The 25,341-nt window shown below is 29.2% G+C and overlaps 1 protein-coding gene across 9 annotated transcripts in view; it reads left to right on the plus strand.

Moving 5' to 3' along the window:
- LOC134715993 (complexin-like) overlaps window positions 1-25,341 on the plus strand; it is a 100,523-nt gene that overhangs the window by 36,296 nt on the left and 38,886 nt on the right. For 4 of the 9 annotated variants that reach the window (XM_063578632.1, XM_063578631.1, XM_063578637.1 and 1 more), the window contains 2 exons: window positions 3,519-3,617; window positions 14,076-14,159. The gene's annotated coding sequence lies outside the window, so the exon portion shown is untranslated. Of the gene's footprint in view, window positions 1-3,518; window positions 3,618-14,075; window positions 14,160-20,625; window positions 21,103-25,341 lie in introns of those variants that run through there. The other 5 variants (XM_063578633.1, XM_063578638.1, XM_063578643.1 and 2 more) reach the window with 3 other exon arrangements.

Here is a 25,341-nt window from a genome sequence, read left to right on the forward strand (position 1 = left end):
TGTTTATATTGAGGCTTCAACACTGAACATGAGTTTCTAGGGCAAGATACTCAAAGCTAGCAATTTGTGATATAAAAAACATACATTTCTTGGTTCTTCTTACTATGTACTGATGTAGCAAACTTGTAGAACTTTATGTTCCATCTTACAGGTAAAAAGAAATAATAGGTAGAATGATAAAGAATTTATTTTGATTAAAAAATTAAGGTACTTCTATTTTGAAGGAAAGAAAATTAATTATTTCTAATTCATTTGTGCATTATTCATTCTTCACTCAGGTAGAGAGATAAGATGTATTGATTTTTCACCTGATAATTTCAGTAATTATTCCGTTAAGATCTTATTTTATCTTCTTTGATTACGATTTATTTTGGCAACAAAGTGTTTTATCAAAACAACAAGCTCTGTAATTAAGGTCTGAACAGGGAGTCAATATTTTATTGCAAGGTTGATGTCCTCAATTTACCGTAAAGAGTCTGGGCTTGAGGTGATGCACTGTATGTTTACAAGAACTCTAAAGAAATCTTAATTACATGTATTGTAGATTTACAAGGAGAGTTCAAAAACGCCATTTGGAAGGCATCTCCAGTAGTTGTAGTTTTTGCCACTTATTTCTGTGACATGAGAATTAAGTTGTTTCTGTTGTCAACATTTTTAAATCAATAATGAACAATCAAAGGAAGTCTAGCCTCACCCTCTAAAGAAAGTGTAAAAAAATAAGTATTGTTGATCTGAATTCAAATATTGAACTTCCAGTTGTATTTTTAAACACAGTGTAGAAGACAAAATTTCCGTGCACTTTGATGAAGTACACCATAATAGAATCTGTAAAAGGAATGAGATAGGTTGTTGCTTATAGAAGAAATATAATAAGGGGACGAGGTCCTCCCTTAAAGCAGTAGAAAAATCAATAAAATAAAATAATTAAAAAAGGAAAATTTCCCGAAATTTTCATTGTACAAATGAAGTCAAAATTGTTAACTTTTTTGTGTCACTTTTTTAATTACCCCATTTGCGCAGAAATCTACTTCCTTCTTCCGGTCTTATAAGTCATGATACTTTGAGTGAAATATATATTAATAAGTCCAGTAAAATATAGGAAGAAACACAATAACGATGATAGCGTTTCTTTGTTTATATTGAATATGATGTCTTAACTAAAATACTGTCACAACTAAAATTCCTAACAACAGAACTAAAATCGTTTCTTTTTAAACAGATTTTAAAAGTTAAAATGTGTTTAAATTTAAAAAAAATAAACTATACAGAATTTGTCCCCTTTCACTGGTAATGCCTGCCTCATATTAACAAAGCTTTTATATCCCAATCATGTTATGCTATCATTACATCCCAGCTGCTTTGTTTCAACAGGGGTGATCTGAGCTGGATCACCCCTACCAGATCACCCCAGTTTGAGTTTCTTTGTTATGTATGCTTTCCTTTGTTCTGTAACATTTTGACAGGAATGTCAAATCCACTATAAAACTTATAATTAATTATACGGAAAAGACTACCTATCAAAATTCACGTAGAAAAAATCCAGTGTATATGCTGGGATTCGAACTAAAGACCTTAAGCATATCAAGCCAAGACACATACCACTACACCAGGATGACTGGATACGAAATAATAGTAATTTGACATACTTAAAGGAAGCAAGATCTTTTTAAAAGTGGGGCGAGTTGTCAGACCTTTATTCAGTGGGGTTTAAACCTTTTTCGTTAATAAGTGAGTTTTCAGACTGATTGTTCAATTTGATTTGACAATTTTTCAAAGTGGGGCAAGTCTGTAAACAAGAGTGGGACGATATATTTATATAGTGGCGATATAGTGTGGGCCGATTGGCAAGTGGGGCGAGTTGACATGGTTTGATATCTACTCATCGTGTTTGGGGGTCAAAAAGGGTATACATCATATAGTAATATATAAAGTATATGGTTGTGTTGCGTTCTAAACTAGATTTTATGAATTGTAAATGGTTTTTCGTCTTAAAGTCGGACTTGGTGTGTCAGTGTAAGATCACCCTCTGGCCTCCGGCCATCAGGGTGATCTTACACTGACATACCGCGTCCTTGTGGGATAACTATTAATTAATGCATTAGCAAAAGATTGTTTGGACTTTGCTGTAATGTTTTATTCTAATTTGAAAAGACTATTTCTTTGACTCAAATCCCCCCAAAAATGTAATTTTTGAATTTAATCATTATACCTACCAGTCATTATTATAAATATAACAAAAAAATGCCACTATGCTATGTATCGAAGACATTTTTGAAATTCGTATTTGAAAAAACTGAGCTGGTTTTCATGAATATCCAAAGAATATAGTTGAAATATGAAAATAACTGAGGATTCATTTATTTCTTCAGTGAGTATCAATCTCTGTGGATTGAGATAACAAGTTATTATTGCGAATACTTGATCTATGGTTGTGTCTAAATTTGCATACATTAGCCTGAAGGGAATATACTACTTCATTGAATTGTTCTATTTGTGGTCTAATAACCTCTAGTACAAATGAAATCCACAATTATTGAAACTCAGCAAATAATAATAATGAATCAATTGTATGTGTTAAAAATTGGTGCTAGATATCAGATGCTAATTAATACATTCATATTTTTTCATCATGCCTGCAATTAAGATTACAAAGGTTAGAGACTGTTAGACATAAGGCCGCTATTTCCAATGTCTGTTTTGGTGACAACAAGCATTGTTTTAGTTTATGATTGGTCTATGCTGGTGCAATATATCTAAGTATTAGCAGTTTATTAATTTATAGCAAAAGTAGCATTTAAGATCCCTCTTATAATAAACAAGTACCCTCATATAAAAAAAGACAAATGCCCTGTTTGATCCCTCATATACAAATACCCTGTAATATAAGGTCCCTAATTTAACAAATAATTACCCTGTAAGACTCCTCATACAACAAATTCCCTTAATGACCCCCCATTTATTAAACATGCAGTTAAATAATACTGTTACAATTATAAATGAAATTGAAAAGAACCCTCATCTGTTCAATTGATTCAGTTCAAACACCCATCAAGTTGCTACAGTTTAAAATATTAAACAATTATTGTTTTTCTATAAAATCTATAGGACCACATCAGCAATTCTTTACAAAGCAGATATTGATGTTAAGAACTTAATACTGAATGTTGAATAGGGGTATATCTGTCAGATAAAGTGTGGACTAAATGTATTGAAAACGTAGAGTAATACTATGATAGGCATTGTTTATTGAACGCAGGTACCTTGTTAATTTGTACTAATTGTATTTTATTCACAAAATCAATTGAATTATGGGGCCCATGCACATGGGACATTCTTTAATTAAAAGTTATATTGACCATATGGAGTAACGGTATTGACTTTAGCATAGAATAGTTGCATAATGTTTCTTAAACTAAGATGAAATTGATTAAAAGATGTTAATTAATAATAACATTTTCTTGTTGTAGTTGTGATTGGTTTATTGACATAACTTACATTATAGCCATTGGATTTTTCAGTTTGAACTAAAGGTTACTTGTGGAAAAAAGAAGCATTTACGTACAAATAAGAGAAGGAAAGGAGAAAAGAAAGATACAGGATTTATATACAATTTGAGGGTAACTATATCTATTTAATTTTTGTAGGAAATGGTAAAAAAACAAATACTTTTATTGAATTAAAAAATGTATAGTAGAACTGTATAAAGCAATTTAAGGACTGCTTTAATGGTAAAAACAACAGAAAAAATTGAATGCTTGAAACTGATTAGGATAATAACTATATGTCGACATTTTCATGATTTCATATTACCATGTCTTGTTTTCTGTTTGACACAATATTATGTTTTTTATATAAATGTTCAATTTATTTTTTGAAATTATTACTATTTTAGCACAAAAAACCACTCCAATATATCATGGCTATAAAACCTCTTCAACAAATTGCATGCAAATTTACAATTTGATAAGAAATGAAGTAACTTTCATGATAAAAGTTTATGTTTGTTTTATGCAAAATGTTCTTTATTACTATAGCAACATTCTAGTATCATCTGCATAATTATTGAGTATGTATCTCCCAGTTGATATGTTATTCCAGAATCTTTGTTTCATATCATTTTAATATTGTTTTATGAGATACTTAATGTCAATGGCAGTTTTTGAAGGGGGAGAGGGCTAACAAAGAAGTATTGATGGTGCATTGAATTTTTTTTTGTTGAGTGTAATTTTTTTTTAATCAAAACTTTCAGTTTTACTAGTAAGTAAGCAAAGGAATAGAGCCAAAACCCCAAATAAGTGGTCCTGTAAAGGTGCAGTTTTAGCTCACCTGGCCCGAAGGGCCAAGTGAGCTTTTCTCATCACTTGGCGTCCGTCGTCCGTCGTCGTTAACTTTTACAAAAATCTTCTCCTCTGAAACAACTGGGCCAAATCAAACCAAACTTGGCCACAATCATCATTGGGGTATCTAGTTTAAAAAATGTGTGGCGTGACCCGGTCAACCAACCAAGATGGCCGCCACGGCTAAAAATAGAACATAGGGGTAAAATGCAGTTTTTGGCTTATAACTCAAAAACCAAAGCATTTAGAGCAAATATGACATGGGTAAAAATGTTTATCAGGTCAAGATCTATCTGCCCTGAAATTTTCAGATGAATCGGTCAATTGGTTGTTGGGTTGCTGCCCCTGAATTGGTAATTTTGAAGAAATTTTGCTGTTTTTGGTTATTATCTTGAATATTATTATAGTTAGAGATAAACTGTAAACAGCAATAATGTTCAGCAAAGTAAGATCTACAAATAAGTCAACATGACCAAAATGGTCAGTTGACCCGTTTAGGAGTTATTGCCCTTTATAGTCAATTTTTAACCATTTTTCGTTAATAAAAGTAATCTTTTACAAAAATCTTCTCCTCTGAAACTACTTGGCCAAATTAATCCAAACTTGGCCACAATCATCTTTGGGGTATCTAGTTTAAAAAATGTGTGGCGTAACCTGGTCAACCAACCAAGATGGCTGCCACGGCTAAAAATAGAACAAAGGGGTAAAATGCAGTTTTTGGCTTATAACTCAAAAACCAAAGCATTTTGAGGAAATCTGACATGGGGATAAAAATGTTTATCAGGTCAAGATCTATCTGCCCTAAAATTTTCAGATGAATCGGTCAATCGGTTGTTGGGTTGCTGCCCCTGAATTGGTAATTTTGAGGAAATTTTGCTGTTTTTGGTTATTATCTTGAATATTATTATAGATAGAGATAAATTGTGAACAGCAATAATGTTCAGCAAAGTAAGATCTACAAATAAGTCAACATGACCAAAATGGTCAGTTGACCCCTTTAGGAGTTATTGCCCTTTATAGGCAATCTTTAACCATTTTTCATAAATCTAAGTAATCTTTTACAAAATCTCCAGTGAAACTACTAGGCCACAATCATCTTTGGGGTATCTAGTTTGAAAAATGTGTCCGATGACCTGGCCATTCAACCAAGATGGCCGCCACGGCTAAAAATAGAACATAGGGGTAAAATGCAGTTTTTTGCTTATAACTATGAAACCAAAGCATCTAGAGCAAATCTGACAAGAAGTTAAATTGTTAATCAAGTCAATATCTATCTGCCCTGAATTTTTCAGATGAATTGGACAACTGGTTGTTGGGTTGCTGCCCTCCAATTGGTAATTTTTAAAGAAATTTTGCCGTTTTTGGTTATCTTGAATACTATTATAGATAGCGATAAACTGTAAACAGCAATAATGTTCAGCAAAGTAAGATCTACAAGTAAGTCAACATGACCTAAATGGTCAATTGACCCCTTAAGGAGTTATTGCCCTTTATAGTCAATTTTTAACAATTTTCATTAATTTGGTAAATTTATGTAAATTTTTACCAAATATAGTTCTCTGTTACTAATGGGCAAAGTTCATGATAGATATAATTGTAAGAAGCAAAATCGTTCAGTAAAGTAAGAACTTCAAACACATCACCATCACCAAAATACAATTTTGTCATGAATCCATTTGTGTCCTGTGTTTAATATGCACATAGACCAAGGTGAGCGACACAGGCTCTTTAGAGCCTCTAGTTTAAACTTCAATTGTGCCTGTAAATTTACAGTGAATGATTTGCTAAATTTTTCAAAGTATAATAAAACAAAATGTATATCTGTTTCACGCATGATTTTGTTTCATTTTAAGCCAAATTTGGCCACAATTATCATTGGGGTATCTAGTTTAAAAAATGTGTCCTGTGACCTGGCCAACCAACCAAGATGACAACAATGTCTAAAAATAGAACATAGGGGTAAAATGTGGATTTTGGCTTATATCTCTGAAACCAAAGCATTTACAGCAAATCTGACGTGGGGTTAAATTGTCATCAGGTCAAGAACTATCTATCCTGAAATTTTCAGTTCTTGTTGTTAGGTTGCTGCCCCTGAATTGGTTTTTTTAAGGAAATCTTGAATATGATCAAATATAAAGATAAACTGTAAACAGCGAAAATGTTCAGCAAATTAAGATCAACAAATAAGTGAACATGACCAAAAAGGTCAGTTGACCTCTTAAGGAGTTATTGCCCTTTATAGTCAAATTTTAACAATTTTTCATTAATTTTTGTAATCTTTTACAAAAATCTTCTCCTCTGAAACTACTGAGACAAATTTAACCAAACTAAGTGTCTATAATCAGCATTTGGGTTAATAGTTTTGAAATTGTGTTCGATGACCCCGCCTGCAAAATCAAGATGGCTGACATGGCTAAAAATAGTACATAGGGAAAATGCAGTTTTGGGGGAATATCTCTGAAACCAAAGCATTCAGTGCAAATCTAACGTGAATGAAATGGTTCATTATGTCAAGATCTATCTACCCTGAAATTTTCAAACCATTCAGGCAAACCTATGTTGGATTACTGCCCCTGAATTGGTAATTTCAAGAAAAAAATTCAGTTATTATCTTGAATATTATAGATAGAGTCAAACTGTAGACAGCAATAATGTACAGCAGAGTAAGACCTAAAATTAAGTCAAAATGACCAAAATGGTCAATTGACCCCTTAAGGAGTTATTACCCGTAACAGTAAATTTTTAACAATTTTCATAAATTTTGTCAATTTTTACAAAATATTTTCCACTTTTACTACTGGGCCAAGTTCATTATAGATAGAGATAATTGTAAGCAGCAAGAATTTTCAGTAAAGTAAGATCTACAAACACATCACTTACACCAAAACACAATTTTTGTCATGAATCCCTCTAGTATGTCCTTTGTTTAATATGCACATAGACCAAGGTGAGCAACACAAGCCTTTAGTAATTATAAACTTAAATACCGGTATTCTGCTTATGTACATACTTGTACCAAAAAAAATATTAACAGTTTTAAGTCATTTCCTTCACAAAAGACAATTTCTACAGTATTCAGGATGTATGGCACTATCTTGTCTGCTGCACACTACTTCCCCTTGTCAAAATTGATTTAAAGCACTGCTTGTGGTAAATATAATGATCAATGGTCAATAGCTTGTGATCATTAAAACATTTTCTTAACCGCAGTCTTTAGTGGTAGTTAGTTTAGAAAACTGAAGTTAACTATGTATGGTAAAAGGATACCATAAGATGCTTAATTGCAATGTTATGGATTATTTTATATTATTAAATGGGATGTGTGTTCATATACATAATTGAATTGGTTTTTGTTGTTGCCAAATTAATGTAACGAGTAGGTTTGATTTTTTATCCAATGAACTATTAGTTTGAGTGGATGTGGTAGCAATCAGTTGACTTTATTAAATCTTGTATCAATGCTCAATATTATCAAAACTGGTATGCTAATATCAATACTTCTGAAAACTATCTATCTATAAATATTTTAAATTAGATTGGTCAGTGCGTCCATTTGTCTGTTCATTTGTCTGTTTGTTCGTCTGTCCGTCTGTTCGTCTGTCTGTCATTGTTTTTGGTCAAGATAGTTTTTGATGAAGTAAAAGCCTAATCAACTTGAAACTTAGTACACATGTTCCCCATGATATGATCTTTCTATTTTTAATCCAAATTAGCATTTCAATATAAACTTCTAGGTGTCTAAAAGATAAAATATAGAAAATGAAAGTGCATGCTGGGCATCCATGTACTATACACCTTATCCCTAATCCCGGCTGACCTGGTCGCTTGAACTTTTGACACATGCAACAATCACTTTTCCCTTGTTTTGTAAGATATTTTGTTTTATGATGTCAAAATTTTACGGGAACCTGTGTGATATCCGGTAATTGTGGACAACTAGTGATAAGGTGTATTGACACATTCCTGTTGTATGATGAATTAATTTCAATATGATTTTGATACTCACCAAAATTATGTAGTGGAGGTTTAAATTAGATTAAGTAACAGTTAGTTATCACAATATTTCAAGAAAAAAAAAGAAAAAAATTCTAGATGTTGTAATAGGTATGAATAATATTGAAGATGATTTCATTTTGTGTTTTATTTCCATGTATATAGAAACTTGCATGTTAAAATATTTTTTTACAAAATATTATTGTTAAAGCTTAAAATATCTCTTTAAATGTTGTGTCAAAAAGCTTAATAGGAAAAGTATGTTAATATTTAAATGCACATAAAAATTAAGTACACATGTCATCAGTTAAAGTTTTATATATTTTATAATTAGTTATCTTTGCATTCTCTGTATTCTATCATATTGGTGGTCATATATGTATGAAAATTATACCTTGTTAATTGCTGCAGGAAAGTTTTTGTGTGTTGTTTTTTTTTACGATAAAAAAGATTTTTATTTAACTTATAAAGTAATGGTTGGTATAGATTTAATTAAAAAGAAAATATGGCGTAATTGCCAATGAGACAAATATCTAATGGGGAAATTGACATGCATAGCCATGACACATTTTTCTTTAATGAAATAGATGATCAATATACAGCAACTAGACAGCAACCCACAGACAAATTCCTAAACATGTTCTAGATATGGTGGCATCAGAGCCTAAAAGTGTTAAATGATTTGATATTTTTATGTACAGACAGGTCTTCTGTGAATTATTGTAGCAAAGTCAGTTCATGTGCTTGCTAGAAACAGATGAATATAATTGAAAATTGTTTTAGAACTATCAACAATTCTACCTTTATGGTAATGTTGCATAAAACAAGAATCGTATTAATTAAAAGCCAACTTTAAATTAGAACATGTTATTCTTATGGTAGGATGAAAATCACCATAATCATAACACAAACTGTATGCTTGACAGTAATACTACTGTAATGCTATTGTAACAGGAATAACAACACTTAATCTTAATTGTATGTTGTCAAAGATTTGCACGTATTTAATACTGAATTAACAGCATCTGTGATTAGTGTAATGAACTGTAATGAGCCTCTTGTTTCTTTTGGTTATCAAGAAAAATTATTATGCAAAGTCAATTTTGAAACAGAATAATCAAACTTAATAATCAGCACTTTTCATCTAAAGTCTATGCAATTCTTTTACATCTATTATAGATGTTAAAGAATTGTATATGTTAATGAATTTTCAATGTTACATTATATATCCATCAAGGCTTGTTATTCTCAATGTTGTATGTATAATCTTTATTATATTTTATGTAATTGTTGTGACCCTCCTCCCATACAAACATATGCCATTACAATAAGTAGTCTGTTTACATCAGAAAGCTTTTTACAAAATAATCTTATTTCCAACATTCCATACAGTCCTTGGCACACCACATTCCTGTCAATGGAAGGGGATAAAGTTCAAGCTTTTTTCTCATAAGCATTGAATTGTCAGATTAGTTTTCCCATAAAATCAATGGGAATAAAATATTTCAGAACTATATTGATTGTGTCTTGCATATTGTCAATTTTCTGTGAAACAAATTATACTTGAAATATTGGTTTATAAACGATCAAATGCAATCATTTCACAATCTTCTAAAAATTCCAGTATTGGGTCTCCATCATCCTGTAAATGCAATCGAACAATATACAAAGTTTTTGTGTGTTCCAGACAGTTTAACAACCAAGCAAAGTTATAAAGTGTGATAGTCTTTCCAAAGGTGTAAATTTATAGAACTGTTTCTAGATTTTATACCTAAGTCATTGTAGTAATGGTTGGATAGATTGTAATCATGAAAGCTACGATTGCTATGTAAATATTGGAAATTCTTGTGTTTGTTTAAGAGCTACATATTGCATCAGTCTGTGATCAAAATTTGTATGTGGTAAATATATAAATAAGGAGACTTTGTGGTATGATTGCCACTGAGACAACTATCCATCAAAGTTCAAATGAAATGGATGTTAGCAATTATAAAGCCCATTTGTATTATGAATTATGATAATAAATGCAATACCATTTTTTTTTAAACTTTTCCATAGGAACAATTTTGTATTCCCCTGTTCCAAATAAAATTTGGTATCAACATTTATAAATTAAAATTGTACAGAGAGAAAACTCTCCAACATAGATGTAATATCAATTCATAAGAGAAAACTAATTGCCTGATTAATGTAAAAATCAATCAATGAAAATTAAATATGATATATAGCAACAAACAACAACCACTTAATTAGAGGCTCCTGAGACTTGGGACAGGAAAAGACAGGATGTAGCAGGGTTAAACATGTTAGCCTGGGCTCCAACTATCCCCTCCCCTACCACAGTAGTGTAACAGCACAACATAAGAACAAACTATAAACTCATCAGTACGATACAAAGCACAAAAAACAACTAACAACCACACTAAAGACAGTACAGATCTAAGAGTATTTATTAATCAAGTGAAAGATATTAGCATTCTACATTTTGTGTATTTCTATTTCACATCCATAGCAATTACATTCCTGTTTACCAAATAATAATATCATTGTTATAATAATTGTACATGTTTACCTTTTTTTTTTTGGAGGGGGGAGGTGGGTGGTACTTTATGCATATAATAATCTTATAATCCTTGAGCAAAACTAATTCTTTTGGTCATTGTGTTTAATGATTGCTATATGCAAGCTAGGTTAGTGTTGTGTTTGCATTTTTACATATTTTGAATGTTTGCACAAGTAAATCCTCCTTTTTGGATAACATTTCATACCTCTAAACCATGTCTAACAAATCTATAATTAAGTTATCTTATTATAAAATTTACATTGAAACAGTAGTTATTCAATACCAATAAAAACTAGATTACAACTTAGATACATATTCATCAGAGTAATCAGGGATAATTGAATTACTTTTATGCCAATGGCATCTTATAGCGGGAATATGAAATTAGAAGCATTTTTATGGCAGAATAATATTCAACGGTGTACAAATATCTTTGTAATTTCCATAAAAACACGAATGTCATCAGTTTATTGAGGTTGACAGATCTTACAAGATCTACCAATTACCTGTGTTGAGATCAAAAGACAATTATAGATTTCCCATCAAGAAAAGGTTTTATATCCCTTTGAAATGAACACTGATTGTTACATAAAAGGATGCTGTCGTAGTTTGCTTGTAAAATTTCATTATGCATTCATTTGATCCGATTTTCATTGATACGCTGTAATTAACTAAGACTTTAGAAGCAGTTATACTCTTATGGTTGGATGGTAAGTCAGATTTTACATAGATTTTGGAAAAAAGAAAAAAACGTTTAAATTATACTTTTATGTTTTAAATATTAAGTATTCACACAATCAGTGACCATGGATTCTAGAACTGTGATTTCATAATGGGGTAAGTTGGGCCAAGTCCTAATTTGATCCAAAAAAAATGTTGCTTTTGGATTGAAAAAAAAATGATATTCCCATTAATACCAATATGCACAGTTAATATTGACATGATTTTGAATCAGAATGGTAATTTTGTCAAGTTTCAAATTTCAAAGTTTGTACATTGTATGCTGTAACTATCTGTCACTGACGGCTTTAAAGTTAAAGATTGGTACATGTTTAAAGCTTTGTTTACATCAATAACTATGTCAAACCTTCATGAAATTGTGTTGACCATAATAAAATATCCAGAGAATTATTTTGAATATTTTTTTTATTTTATTTTTTTCATATTTTTCGTCATAACATTTTTCTAATATTTGGACTGTTAACATTTCAAGACAGTGTATGGTTTGATGTCTTTCAGTCATCAACAACTCTGTCACAAAAGACAGGAATTTTTATTATCAAAAGACAGTATCCAATGAAAACAAAATATATAAAATTTAATATTTCAATGATAAAAGGACTTGGGTATACTATATTTTTGCTATAAATGTAACATGTAGATACAGTCTGCTGTTAAAATTTTGTAAGATATCGTTTACTTTGTCAAACCTTCATAGAATTATATGAAACATTTGTAGAAGCTTTATTATGGTTAAGAGATAATGTCTGAAGCAAAATAATGAAAATACATTTTTTTCATTTGTGAGAATTTTACTGGTAGATGGACTTACATTTTTGCAATAAACATTTACAAACAGTCTGGGATTAATTTTTTCAACATTAATAATTTGTAAAACCTTCATGAATCGTCTATTAATACTATAACTATGTAGATTAATATTTATACAGTTCGGTTATGTTGGTGTCAACTTTTCTCTAAAGAATTGAAATGTTGGACATACAATAACAGCTTGTCGAAGCATGTTTCACTGAATTATTGTATGAGGAAAAAACTACCATTTATTACTTTCTTTTCTACGTTGAGTGCCAAATTCATACTTAAGATTTTTTATAAAAGCTTTGCTCATTGTTGAAGGCTGTACGGTGACCTATAATGGTTAATTTCTGTGTCAGTTTGGTCTCTTGTGGAGAGTTATCTATTTGGCAATCAAACCAAATCTTCTTTAGCTCACCTTTCCTAAAAGGAAATGTGAGCTTTTCTCATCACTTCGCGTCCGTCGTCGCTGTCGTCGTTAACAATTTTTCAAACATCTTCTCCTCTGAAACTACTGAATGGATTTGGATGAAACTTAGCATGATTGTTCCTTAGATTATCTTGCACAAAGTTTGTGCTTCGATTTTTTATCCTCCAAAAAACATGGCCGCCGTTACTAAAAATAGAACATAGGGGTCAAATGCAGTTTTTGGCTTATATCTCAAAAACGAAAGCATTTAGAGCAAATCTGACATGGGAATAAAAATGTTCATTAGGTCAAGATCTATCAGCCCTGAAATTTTCAGATGAATCAAACAACCCATTGTTGGATTGCTGTCACTTAATTGGTAATTTTAAGGAAATTTTGCAGTTTTTGGTCATTATCTTGAATATTATTATAGATAAAGATAAACTGTAAACAGCAAAAATGATCAGCAAAGTAAGATCTACAAATAAGTTAATATGACCAAAATTGTCAATTGACCCCTTAAGGGGTTATTGTCCTTTAATGACAATTTTTCACAATTTGTTCATCATATTTGCTAACTTTAAAAATCTTCTCCTCTAAAACTACTCAACCAAATTTAACCAAACTTCTACTGAATGATCAGTTGGGTGTATAAAATAAAGTTTGTGTTTTATTTTCTATTTAAATTCAAGTTTATTTATATCTTGATTTAGATAAGTAAATCATCTTGGTATTTCAATAATTGTCAAGTAAAAATCAAAGACAATGGTCTGGAAAGCCCATTATATCACAAACCATTGTTTTATGAGTTTTTTATATTCCCTAAATCTATTCTTGTTAGTTTATATTTATTTAGTTTCAAATTACAGAATCGATTTAGACATTTCAATCAGTGAGCTGTACATTTAGATTTTGTTAATTTGTGTTTTGTTATTTGTGACATTTATTGTTTTCTATTGTTAGAAAACAGAGCTGTACTTTATTGACATTTAAAAGTAATTTCAGTGGAACCTGACTAATTTAGAATCTCTTCCACTTGTTTTTTTTTCTTGAGTGCAAATTGGGGGTCAAATGCATTTTCCGCAATGCAAATTGGGTTGATAGCAAGTTTTAATATCCTTTATTTAGTTTGTATATGTAAAGTTATATTTTTATTTTATATCCTAATTTCAGATGATAATTACCAAAATCATTTATGTGTTAACCCTTTTTCATGTCATTTTGTATTATATTTCAGCTGCTTGAATATCTGAAAACTGAAATAATTTGTGTAAAGGAGAAAATATCTGCTTAGAAGACATTTATCTTAGATTTGAAAGAGGTAATTTTTTGTATTCATGGTTTTAGCACCTGAATTTTTTTTATTAATTAAGAGAGTTGACCACCTTAAACAAGTTGGATAACCGGTGTATGGTTTATTGTACATATATTTTTTATTACTGATGTTTGGTGCGGTAGTCTTGTGTTAATTATTTTAATTGCCATGAAGTCTGAGGCTTATTTTGTCTGATCCCCAATGACTTGACTGAATATTTTCATAATATTTTTATTTGCATATAAAGCAAAATCTATTTAATACAATAACTTACACAATCTTATTACATTTATGTTAAATCATTCATTTATTTCCATTTAGAGCTTAAGTTCAGTTAGATGTTCACTTTTATGATGATAAAATTTTGAACTTTTTACAATGTCAATACTTTGACCTTTGAAATTATAAGAGCATCAAGATATGATTTATAACACCAATTACTCAATGATTTTTTTAATTTGAAAACTTTGAAACATAAACATGCATGGTTTGAAAATATTGTCATAGAACATTTATAAACATGATCATAGCACATTTATAAACATGATCAGAACATTTATAAACATGATCATAGTACATTAATTTTATAAACATGATCATAAAACATTTATAAACATGATCATAAAACATTATATAAATAACACATAGCTAAGAGGGGATAGAACAGATTGGTTACCCGAGAAAACATTGTCAACCGCGGCGAAGCCAAGGTTGACAATGCCTTTTCGAGGGGTTCCAATCTGCTCTATCACACTCTCAGCTATGTGTTATTTAATTTATTATACTGAATGTCCTATCATTATTGGCTTTTACAGATTACTTTTATTCTAAAAGTATTTTCTATGACGTCACGTTCATAACGTTACGGGCATTAGAAAAAAACAACAAAAGTCAAGCAAGATGTTTTATTTTATTTATTTTAACAGTCGATAATAAAATCTGAGCCAAAACGTACAACTTAAGCATTGTATTGAATTCCTTGACGTAAATTCAATTCATTGTTCTTTGAATTATCGATTTCTGATTGGTCTAGACGAGAGGGTAACATTAAAAAAAATTGTCACCCGCTCAGCCATGTGATAGAGTAAATTGACACCCTCGTCTTAGCCAATCAAAATATGGCATTTTAACGTGAAGTATAATAATTATAAATATGATCATAGAACATTGATAAACATGATCATAGAACATTTATAAACATGTTCATAGAAAATTAATTTTATAAACATGATCATAAAACATTTATAAACATGATCATAAAATATTTATAAATATGATCATAGAACATTTATAAACATGATCATAGAACATTGATAAACATGATCATAGAACATTTATAAACATGGTAGAACATTAATAAACATGATCAAGAAACATAACATGATCAAAGAACATTTATAAACATGATCATAGAACATATATATTTTTATGATTATAGAACATTTATAAATATGATCATAAATGATTTATAAACATGATAGAACATTATTAAACATGATCATAAAAGATTTATAAACATGATCATGAAACATTTATAAACATGATCATAAAACATTTATAAACATGATAAAACATTATTAAACAGGATCATAAAAGATTTATAAACATGATCATGAAACATTTATTAACATGATCATAAAACATTTATTACATGATCATGAAACATTTATAACATCATTATAAAAAATTTATAAACATGATCATTAAGTATTTATAAACATGATCATAAAACATTGATGAGCATAATCATTAAACATTTATAAACATGATCATGAAACATTTATAAGCATGATCATAAAACATTTATAAACATGATCATAAAACATTTATAAACATGATCATGAAACATTTATAAACATGATCATAGAACATTTATAAACATCATAAAACATAAATTAGCATGATCATAAAACATTTATTAACAAGATCATGAAACATTTATAAACATGATCATAAAGCATTAATAAACATGATCATAAAACATATATGAACATGATCATAAAACATTTATAAACATGACCATAGAACATTTAAAACATAATGATAGAACATTTGTAAACATGATAGAACATTAATAAACATGATCATGAAGCATAACATGATCATAGAACATTTATAAACATGATCATAGAACATTTATAAACATGATAATAGAACATTTATAAACATGAGAGAACATTAATGAACATGATCATAGAACAATTATAAACATGATTAGAAAACATATATAAACATGAGAGAACATTAATAAACATGATCATAAAACATTTATAAACATGATCATGAATCATTTATAAACATGATCATCAAACATTTATAAATATGTTCATAGAACATTTATAAACCCTGATCATAGAACATTTATAAACATGATCATAGAACATTTATAAACATGATTATAGAACATTTATAAACATGAGAGAACATTAATGAACATGATCATAGAACATTTATAAACATGATTAGAGAACATTTATAAACATGAGAGAACATTAATAAACATGATCATAAAACATTTATAAACATGATCATGAATCATTTATAAACATGATCATCAAACATTTATAAATATGTTCATAGAACATTTATAAACCCTGATCATAGAACATTTATAAACATGATCATGAAACATTTATAAACATGATCATAGAACATTTATAAACATGATCATATAACATTTACAAACATGATCATATAACATTTATAAACATGATTATATAACATTTACAAGATGATCATAGAACATTTATAAATATGAGCAAAGAACATTTATAAACATGATCATAGAACATTAATTGTATAAACATGATCCATGAAACATTTATAAATATAATTGTACAACATAACATGATCATTGAACATTTATAAACATGATAATAGAACATTTATAAACATGATCATAGAACATTTATAAACATAATCATGAAACATTTATCAACATGAGCATATAACATTTACAAACATGATCATATAACATTTATAAACATGATCATATAACATTTACAAACATCATCATAGAACATTTATAAACATCATCATATAAGATTAATTTTATAAACATGATCACAAAACATTTATAAACATGATCCATGAAACATTTATAAATATAATTGTACAACATAACATGATCATTGAACATTTATAAACATGATCATAGAACATTTATAAACATGATCATATAACATTTATAAACATGATCATATAACACATTTACGAACATGATCATATAACATTTACAAACATGATCATAAAACATTTATAAACATGATCATATAACATTTGTAAACATGATTGTAGAACATTTATAAACATGATCATAGAATATTTATAAATATGATCATAGAACATTTATAAACATGATCATGAAACATTTATAAACATGATCATGAAACATTTATAAACATGATCATATAACATTTATAAACATGATCATATAACATTTATAAACATGATCATGAAACATTTATAAACATGAACATAGAACATTTATAAATATGATCATAGAACATTTATAAACATGATCATAAAACATTTATAAACATGATCATAAAACATTTATAAACATGATTATACAATATTTATAAACATGATCATGAAACAATTATAAACATGATCATAAAACATTTATAAACATGATCATTAAACAATTATAAACATGATCATAAAACATTTATAAACATGATCATTAAACAATTATAAACATGATCATAAAACATTTATAAACATGATCATAAAACATTTATAAACATGATCATAAAACATTTATAAACATGATCATAAAACATTTATAAACATGATAATACAATATTTATAAACATGATCATGAAACATTTATAAATATGATCATAAAACATTTATAAACCTGACCATAGAAAATTTACTACATGATTATGAAACTTTACAAACATAATCATATAACATTTAGATTTATAAATATAGAACATTTACACACACATGATCATAGAACATTTACATATGTTCATAAATCATAATTAGCATGATCATAAAACATTTATAAACATGATCATAAAACATTTACATATGATCATAAAAGATGATAAACATGAATGTAAAACATTCTACTGTCTGGCTTTTTCCACTTATTTAAACTGACAATGATGAAATAGCCAACTATGCTGAAAGTATCATTAAACACCAATCAATCAATTAATCACAGATAAACATTATCATAAACAAATTTATGAAAGTTATAAAAAAAAGATCATAACCCAAAAGGACCCTACATTTATTGCCAAATCATTTTATGTTACTTTTGTCTCTGGGAGATGCAGCTAAACAATTGGAACGTTTATAAAATTGATCCTTTTATTAAAAATATATGTGTATATATCCATGCATAATTTTTTGCAAATATTATTTTTAAAAACATCTAGAATCTATCTTTTTCCATAAGGTTGTCAGTTGATGATAGATTTTCTTTAGTTCCCTTTCCTCTAACTGTCTGTTATTTGTTTATATCAACCCTCATCTGTGTGGTTTAATCAGAGGAAGAAGTGCTGCCAACATCAAGCTTAAAATTTTCATTTCTTTAACTTGTAGTGATTTATGAGCACTTGCTCAAAATTAAAGGTCTGACATTGAATTCAAGATTAAGAATTGCAAAATAAAGTGATTTTCCATTGCATTGGATTTTGGCAAGTGCGACTAAAGGTTTGATGTCAAGAACTAGTTCATTATTGTCTGATACATTATCACAGAATATTTTCTTTAACATTGAGGGCTCTTTCAGTACAGATTCTGTTGTTAATTTTCACTCTGATTAATAGAAATTTGTCATGTCAGGAATTAGAAATGTAGAATATCACAAATTTATGATAATATCCATGATTTTTTGAGAAAAAAAACATTAGAAAGCCATGATGGATTTTTGCCTTTTTACTTAATCAAGTTCAGTAAGACTTATTTACCTTTTTAAGTTAGTTTAGCTTTTATTTCATTTAAAAAAAAAAATTGTTTTAAGCAAAATTAACATAAGAATTATGATTGAAAATTTGTATTGTAATTTGTAGAAAAAATGTATATAGATATTTTATTAAAAGTGTTTAATGCTTGAATAGCATCACAATAAAATACCAAATGTATACAGAATATGTGGAAAAGGAAATGAAAATAAGCAGGTCCGAGAACACAATTAATTCGTAGTGCATTTCTTTTAGAACATAAATGAAAATTTAAAAAATCCCATCTGCGCTTTCTCAGTGAAACTTTTACAGTGTGTTGTACTACTTTTGGGACAAATTATATCAAAATTACAGAAAACTTCATCGTCTCTAACTCAAAATATGGTCAATTTTATCTTTAGGGCGTCTTGAAATCTTTTGACAGCTTCCGAAGTGCTATTTTTCAACCTTTTTCACCTGGACCAAATCACTACTTTCCTTTAAAATTCTGGACCCAAATTTTTTTACAGTGTAATTTCACTCCCATACTTACAATTTGAGGCATTAAACATGAAGAAATAAATTTGGAAGGGGTATAAAAATTTAATGGCAAGTAACCCACTGTTAACACTAGGGACTATATTCGTGAACAACGAAAATCAAGGGACGACAATTGTGGTCTCGGACCAGCACCTACAAATAAACATTGAGTGTTTGTCACAAACCACACCTGCCAGTTCATTGTCTTATTTGACCAATTAATAGCTCAGTAGGGTGCTCCACATGAAGGAGGAATGCATTATCCTTCATTAACACTCAAGGTTAAATTCCTAGTATTCTTTTATATGTCTCTTAGGTTTTTTTGCAAGTCATTAATTTTTTTTTTTTAAACATTTTTTTTTTTTCAATTTACATCTCTTTATTGAATCATTAATTCTTTTCATTACTGTTTTCATTTGAAATATTGCAAAATATGATTAAAATTAATATTCAGTTAGATTTTATAATATATTTTTGATTAAATGGCTTTTTTTGGAAATCTAAAATTTTTATGGTAGTGCATAGACCACATCACAAACAAACAACTGATACTTTAGCAAAAAGGTCCACAATGAGGTTGGGTTTAACCAATTTTACTGCCAAATTTACTTTTCTCATTTTCCAGAACATGCATGTAATACTTGCTGCTGAACATGAAGTAGCCATCAATCAATTTTGTTTTATATGGTCATTGAATTTTTTTTCAAAGAATTTTTTCTAAGTAAGAAAAAATCAGGAAGGAAAAGAAAGTATTTTGGTGGACTTGTCTTTTTATTTGTGCTAACTAGTGGTTGGTTTATTTTTAGAACTAAGAAAATCTAATCTGTTTACCATAATTGGACTGTATACTTGAATGTGCTTCAAATGGATTGATTGCTTTATAGAAATATATTGATTAGTGTTTTGAATTATTAATTGTTTAACTGCTGATCATGTGTCTGGAATATAGGGCGTTAATTATTCACAAATTCATTGCAATTGTAGAATTGTTAGTTATTGATTATTTTTAACTAGAATGAATATATCAAGTTTGTGATCAGTGGCATATAATCCTTATATAGACGTAGTCTGTATAGTGAATGGAAAACTCAGGCTAATTTACCGTGCGGTTTTACACGTTTTTTACGTTAAGGAAATTGTGCTATTCTGACTGTCTCCGTGGATAGTGAGAGTCAGTATTGAAATTGAACTGTGTAAACAGCAGGGTTTTCCCATATTTCTGGACAGTTCTGATTAAAAAATATTGACGTTCAATTACTGAGGCATCCAACTTTGGATACATCAATATTATTGTCATGTGAAATCATTGCTATTAAAACCATGCTTGACTACTCTGCAAACAAAACAACGCAGTACAGAATCAATGTTCTCCAAACTGTCAGTAATTCAGATATGTCATCTTGGAGATATTGGATTTATTTATAAGTATTGCATTTTACCGAAATCAAATAACGTGTGGATTAACAGCGTAGTTTGAGTCTCAGATTACACCTTATTTTTGCCGATACGTAAGTGTCAATTTAGATTAATTTTCTTGACTGAACATTTTATCTGTAGAATATTGAACTGATTTTGTCGTTGTGGTGAAGTTATTATAGTAGAAAATTTGTTCTGATATCTTCTCTTTGACTATGCCATTTGTTGTAAATCAGCTTTAACATTCTAGATTGCCAATATTTTCTGCTAGATTGTATTATGTATGGTTGAATAATATTTATTAGGAAAGGGAAATTTTTGTAATAGAATAGAAATGGCATATTATTTTCAGCTTGAATTATGTCAATTTTATTCTGGGAAATTTGCATATAAATCTAATCGAATGTTGTATATAAACTGTGTTATTATTAAAGATATCATGTAGCAAACTAAATGAAATGAAGAGGACGGTAAATATTTTTAAAAAGTTGCACATGATACTTTTGTGTACTCTTTTTAAAAATGAAGAAGGTTTCTATACAAGATGTTCACTGTAATAATATGTTTGTATTACATGTATTAAGAATGTAAAACAAGTAGGATTGTAAATTAGTGTTTTCTATAGCACATATTATAATTTAATAGAAAACGAGTGTAGTTATCTGGACCTTTTCACTTTTCGCTATTTTATGCATACATGTCGAGGTACATTGATTCAAATATGTATACTTTTTTTTTCATTTCCACTTTAAATTGAAGATGCATGTATATATATTGTGGTATGTGCAATAAATTTTCATGTTAAAAAAGTAACTTGTACCAAAAGTTTCTATATAGCATAATACATTTACACTAATATCAAGTTTTCTTTTCTGAATGAGCTGAACAAGTTTACTCAAGGACAAATCAGTTGAACCATTAGTTCATAATTGGTGACATAATATGAAGCATTGTGAACAGGAAATGTTCAGGAAAATGTATAAATCTGGAAGTCTTATACACAACACATATATAAGTACGCTTTATTTGTAGAGGGGTAATTGTTCGTTGACTTTACATTGCCAACTTAGTTCTTGCCACTTGGTATAGGTATGCTGTGGGTTGCTACTTTTGAAATCGTTATGTTGTATTCTAATGATTTTTTTGTATTATTGTACATAAAGTTACTGTCTTATTGAGGTAGACCCCCAATCAAAGTTCCTCTAATTTCTTCTTTTTTTTAACATATTTTCCCCTTTGAATTTTATGAGAAGAGATACATATGATAAAAGGATGACTGTGACATCAGATGCCAATCACATGTATACATATTTTCTTGCAATGAGTCAAGCTTATTTAAATTTTATCAAGAGCTTTGTTAAAAGATTATTTGGAAACAAAAACTGCTGAAGCATATACTTTAAATGTCAGACAAAGTCACCTTATCCATGCTGTTTGCAAAACTAATTACAATGTCTAACAATTTTTGAAATAGCTTTTAGAACTTTGAATGACTAGACCAATTTCAAGATAATTGCAAAACATATGAATGATTTCCTCTCCATAAATAGGCACTGGTAGTTACAATTTGTAATTGATGACCAACCGTGAAAGGGCTGTATAGCTAGTCAAGGTCATTAAAAACTTCCATATATATATATATATATATATACAAAAAAAAGTTTCTTTTCAAGCGGTGTACAGAATTATATATTAAAAGTTAAATACACAAAAAGAGTTTTAAAAGCAGCATTGTCTAGCGCTTTCATCCATCTTTGGACTTTTCAAGACTATGAACGTCGTTATGGGGAACACATTAGTATTATGACGTAACGTCATTGTTCGTAAAATATTAGTAGTATGACGCAACGTTCATGTAACTACTAAGCATTAAGCTTGGCGTCAAACACTTATATAAATTTTCTTTCTAGTTCTTTACGGTATTCTTCTGTTGGTTCTGTACATTTGAAGAACGGGAAAAATTTGAATTTTCCTCCTGCACAAATGTCTAAATGTTCACTCAACGGAATTTGTCTGTACTCGGGTTGCCGTATTTGCTGTTTATGGATCCTGACCTGTTCACACACACTATTTCCTGTTTGACCGATGTAGTTTTCTTTACAGTTGACACATGTTATACAATAGATTAAATTTTCTGATTTGCAAGTCATATTTGCGTTTACTGTAAATTTCTTACCGTTTTTGAAATATTTCGTACTGCCGATTTCTAAGTAAATATAATTGTCTCTGGAACATACTCCACAGCGTGAATCGCCACAAATTTGTACGGATGATATCTTCTTAACTATATCAAATCGCGCTTTTGTAAGTTGGCGTTTCAAATTTTTCCGTTGTCTTCTACTATAAATGATCGATTCTTCTGTTACCAAATTTTTCATTGTTTCACTTTGATGTAAAATCGGGAAATTCGATTTTATAAACTTGAAGGCATTTGGTAATGACAGATCATGAGTAGTCACAAATTCCGTTGAGCGAACATTTAGACATTTGTGCGGGAGGAAAATTCAAATTTTTCCCGTACTTCAAATGTACAGAACCAACAGAAGAATACGGTAAAGAACTAGAAAGAAAATTTATAAAAGTGTTTGACGCCAAGCTTAATGCTTAGTAGTTACATGAACAATAACGTTGCGTCATACTACTAATATTTTACGAACAATGACGTTACGTCATAATACTAATGTGTTCCCCATAACGACGTTCATAACGACGTTCATAGTCTTGAAAAGTCCAAAGATGGATGAAAGCGCTAGACAATGCTGCTTTTAAAACTCTTTTTGTGTATTTAACTTTTAATATATATATATATATATATTTGATGAGGTTAAATCCAAGATGAACAGTATGGCAATGTATGGTATGACCATGACCCTTTGAAGATTCATAATTTCATCATTCAAAATCTTCATTTAACTTGACAGTTTTTAGGAACCTTTTTTCATCAAATGAAAAAAACAAAATAAATAGATGCATCAAAGTACACCTTTTATTAAGATACCAGTTTCCTAGAAGACTTTTTGGTCTTTTTGGTTGTTAAGCATGAGCTACACAGCAGATTATAGGGTAATGACTTTATAAAAACCATAGAAAAGCCAAGTTTTCAGCTTGTTTTCTTCAGCATTTCTGTCAAGGTCAGGTTAGCAAATATATTGCTTAATTGATAGTTTATCAAGGCTTCTGAGACTAATCATACGAGGATGATGTCTTTAGGAACTTAATCATGTGAAAATCATCAACATTAATTCACTTTTCTGAAATTTAATTTGAATTGTTGATGGTGTTTAACTGATTGTTTATATAAGTTGAAAAGGAGAAAACACAATTTGGAGTAAATTGAACAAAGAGTCAAAGGTTTTTCAACATTTCAGTAACCTTTATTAAAATTAGATGTGGAGTGTATGAAAAACATTGTCGATTTTGGTCCAGAATAAGTCATATTCATGGGTTATATGCTACCATGAAATGGCCAGAAATTCAGTAAAATTGCAAATTTCACAAAACATTGAATCAAGTATGTTGACAAATAGTTCAGACCACTAGCCTTGGGAAAAAGATATCCAAACAGGAAGTTGAGTTTGTGTAAAAAACTATATTGTTTGTCTGTGAATTTTATTTGAATAAATATAATTTGCAAATTTTATCTTTTAGAATTGTGTATAATTATAACTGGATTATACATTTATTCATAGGTTCTGTCACTCAGGTCTGACAGATTATATCCTCATTTCTTGTGGTATTTATTATGAATAATCTTGGTAAGGAACTATTACCCTCAGGAATATGGTTTTACAGACTTGGTGTTATATAATAAGTATCTTTTGTATTTGTATTCATTGAATTATTGACAAGCATTTCGTAGTATATTTGTAAAGTGTCTTTGTTTTTCAAATGTTATCAAACTGCCAGGTTTCTAATTCAGTTGAAATATTGGTTTCTCTGTGATGAATATTATTCAAAAAGACAGGATCATTTTCAAAATCAGAATCTACATTTCATAGAAACAACATTAAAGATTTAGTTCATTGATTTATTAATTTTTAAAAAAAACATTGTGTATGGTACATGGTTTTTTTTGTAAGTTGTTGTATACATAATTTTTTTGTATTTTTGTTTACAATTGTAATATATTTTATAACATTAAAAAAAGAAAATGTGGTATGATTGCCAATGAGACAACTCTCCACAAGAGACCAAACTAACACAGAAATTAACAACTATAGGTCACTGTATGGCCTTTGACAATGAGCAAAGCCCATACTGTATAGTCATTTGTATAATTCATCATCATGGAATAAAAAGAAATATATATTTTAATGAGACAGCAAAACAAA

Source organism: Mytilus trossulus, chromosome 4 (genome assembly GCF_036588685.1).
Source record: "Mytilus trossulus isolate FHL-02 chromosome 4, PNRI_Mtr1.1.1.hap1, whole genome shotgun sequence".
Classification (NCBI taxonomy): Eukaryota; Metazoa; Mollusca; class Bivalvia; order Mytilida; family Mytilidae; genus Mytilus; species Mytilus trossulus.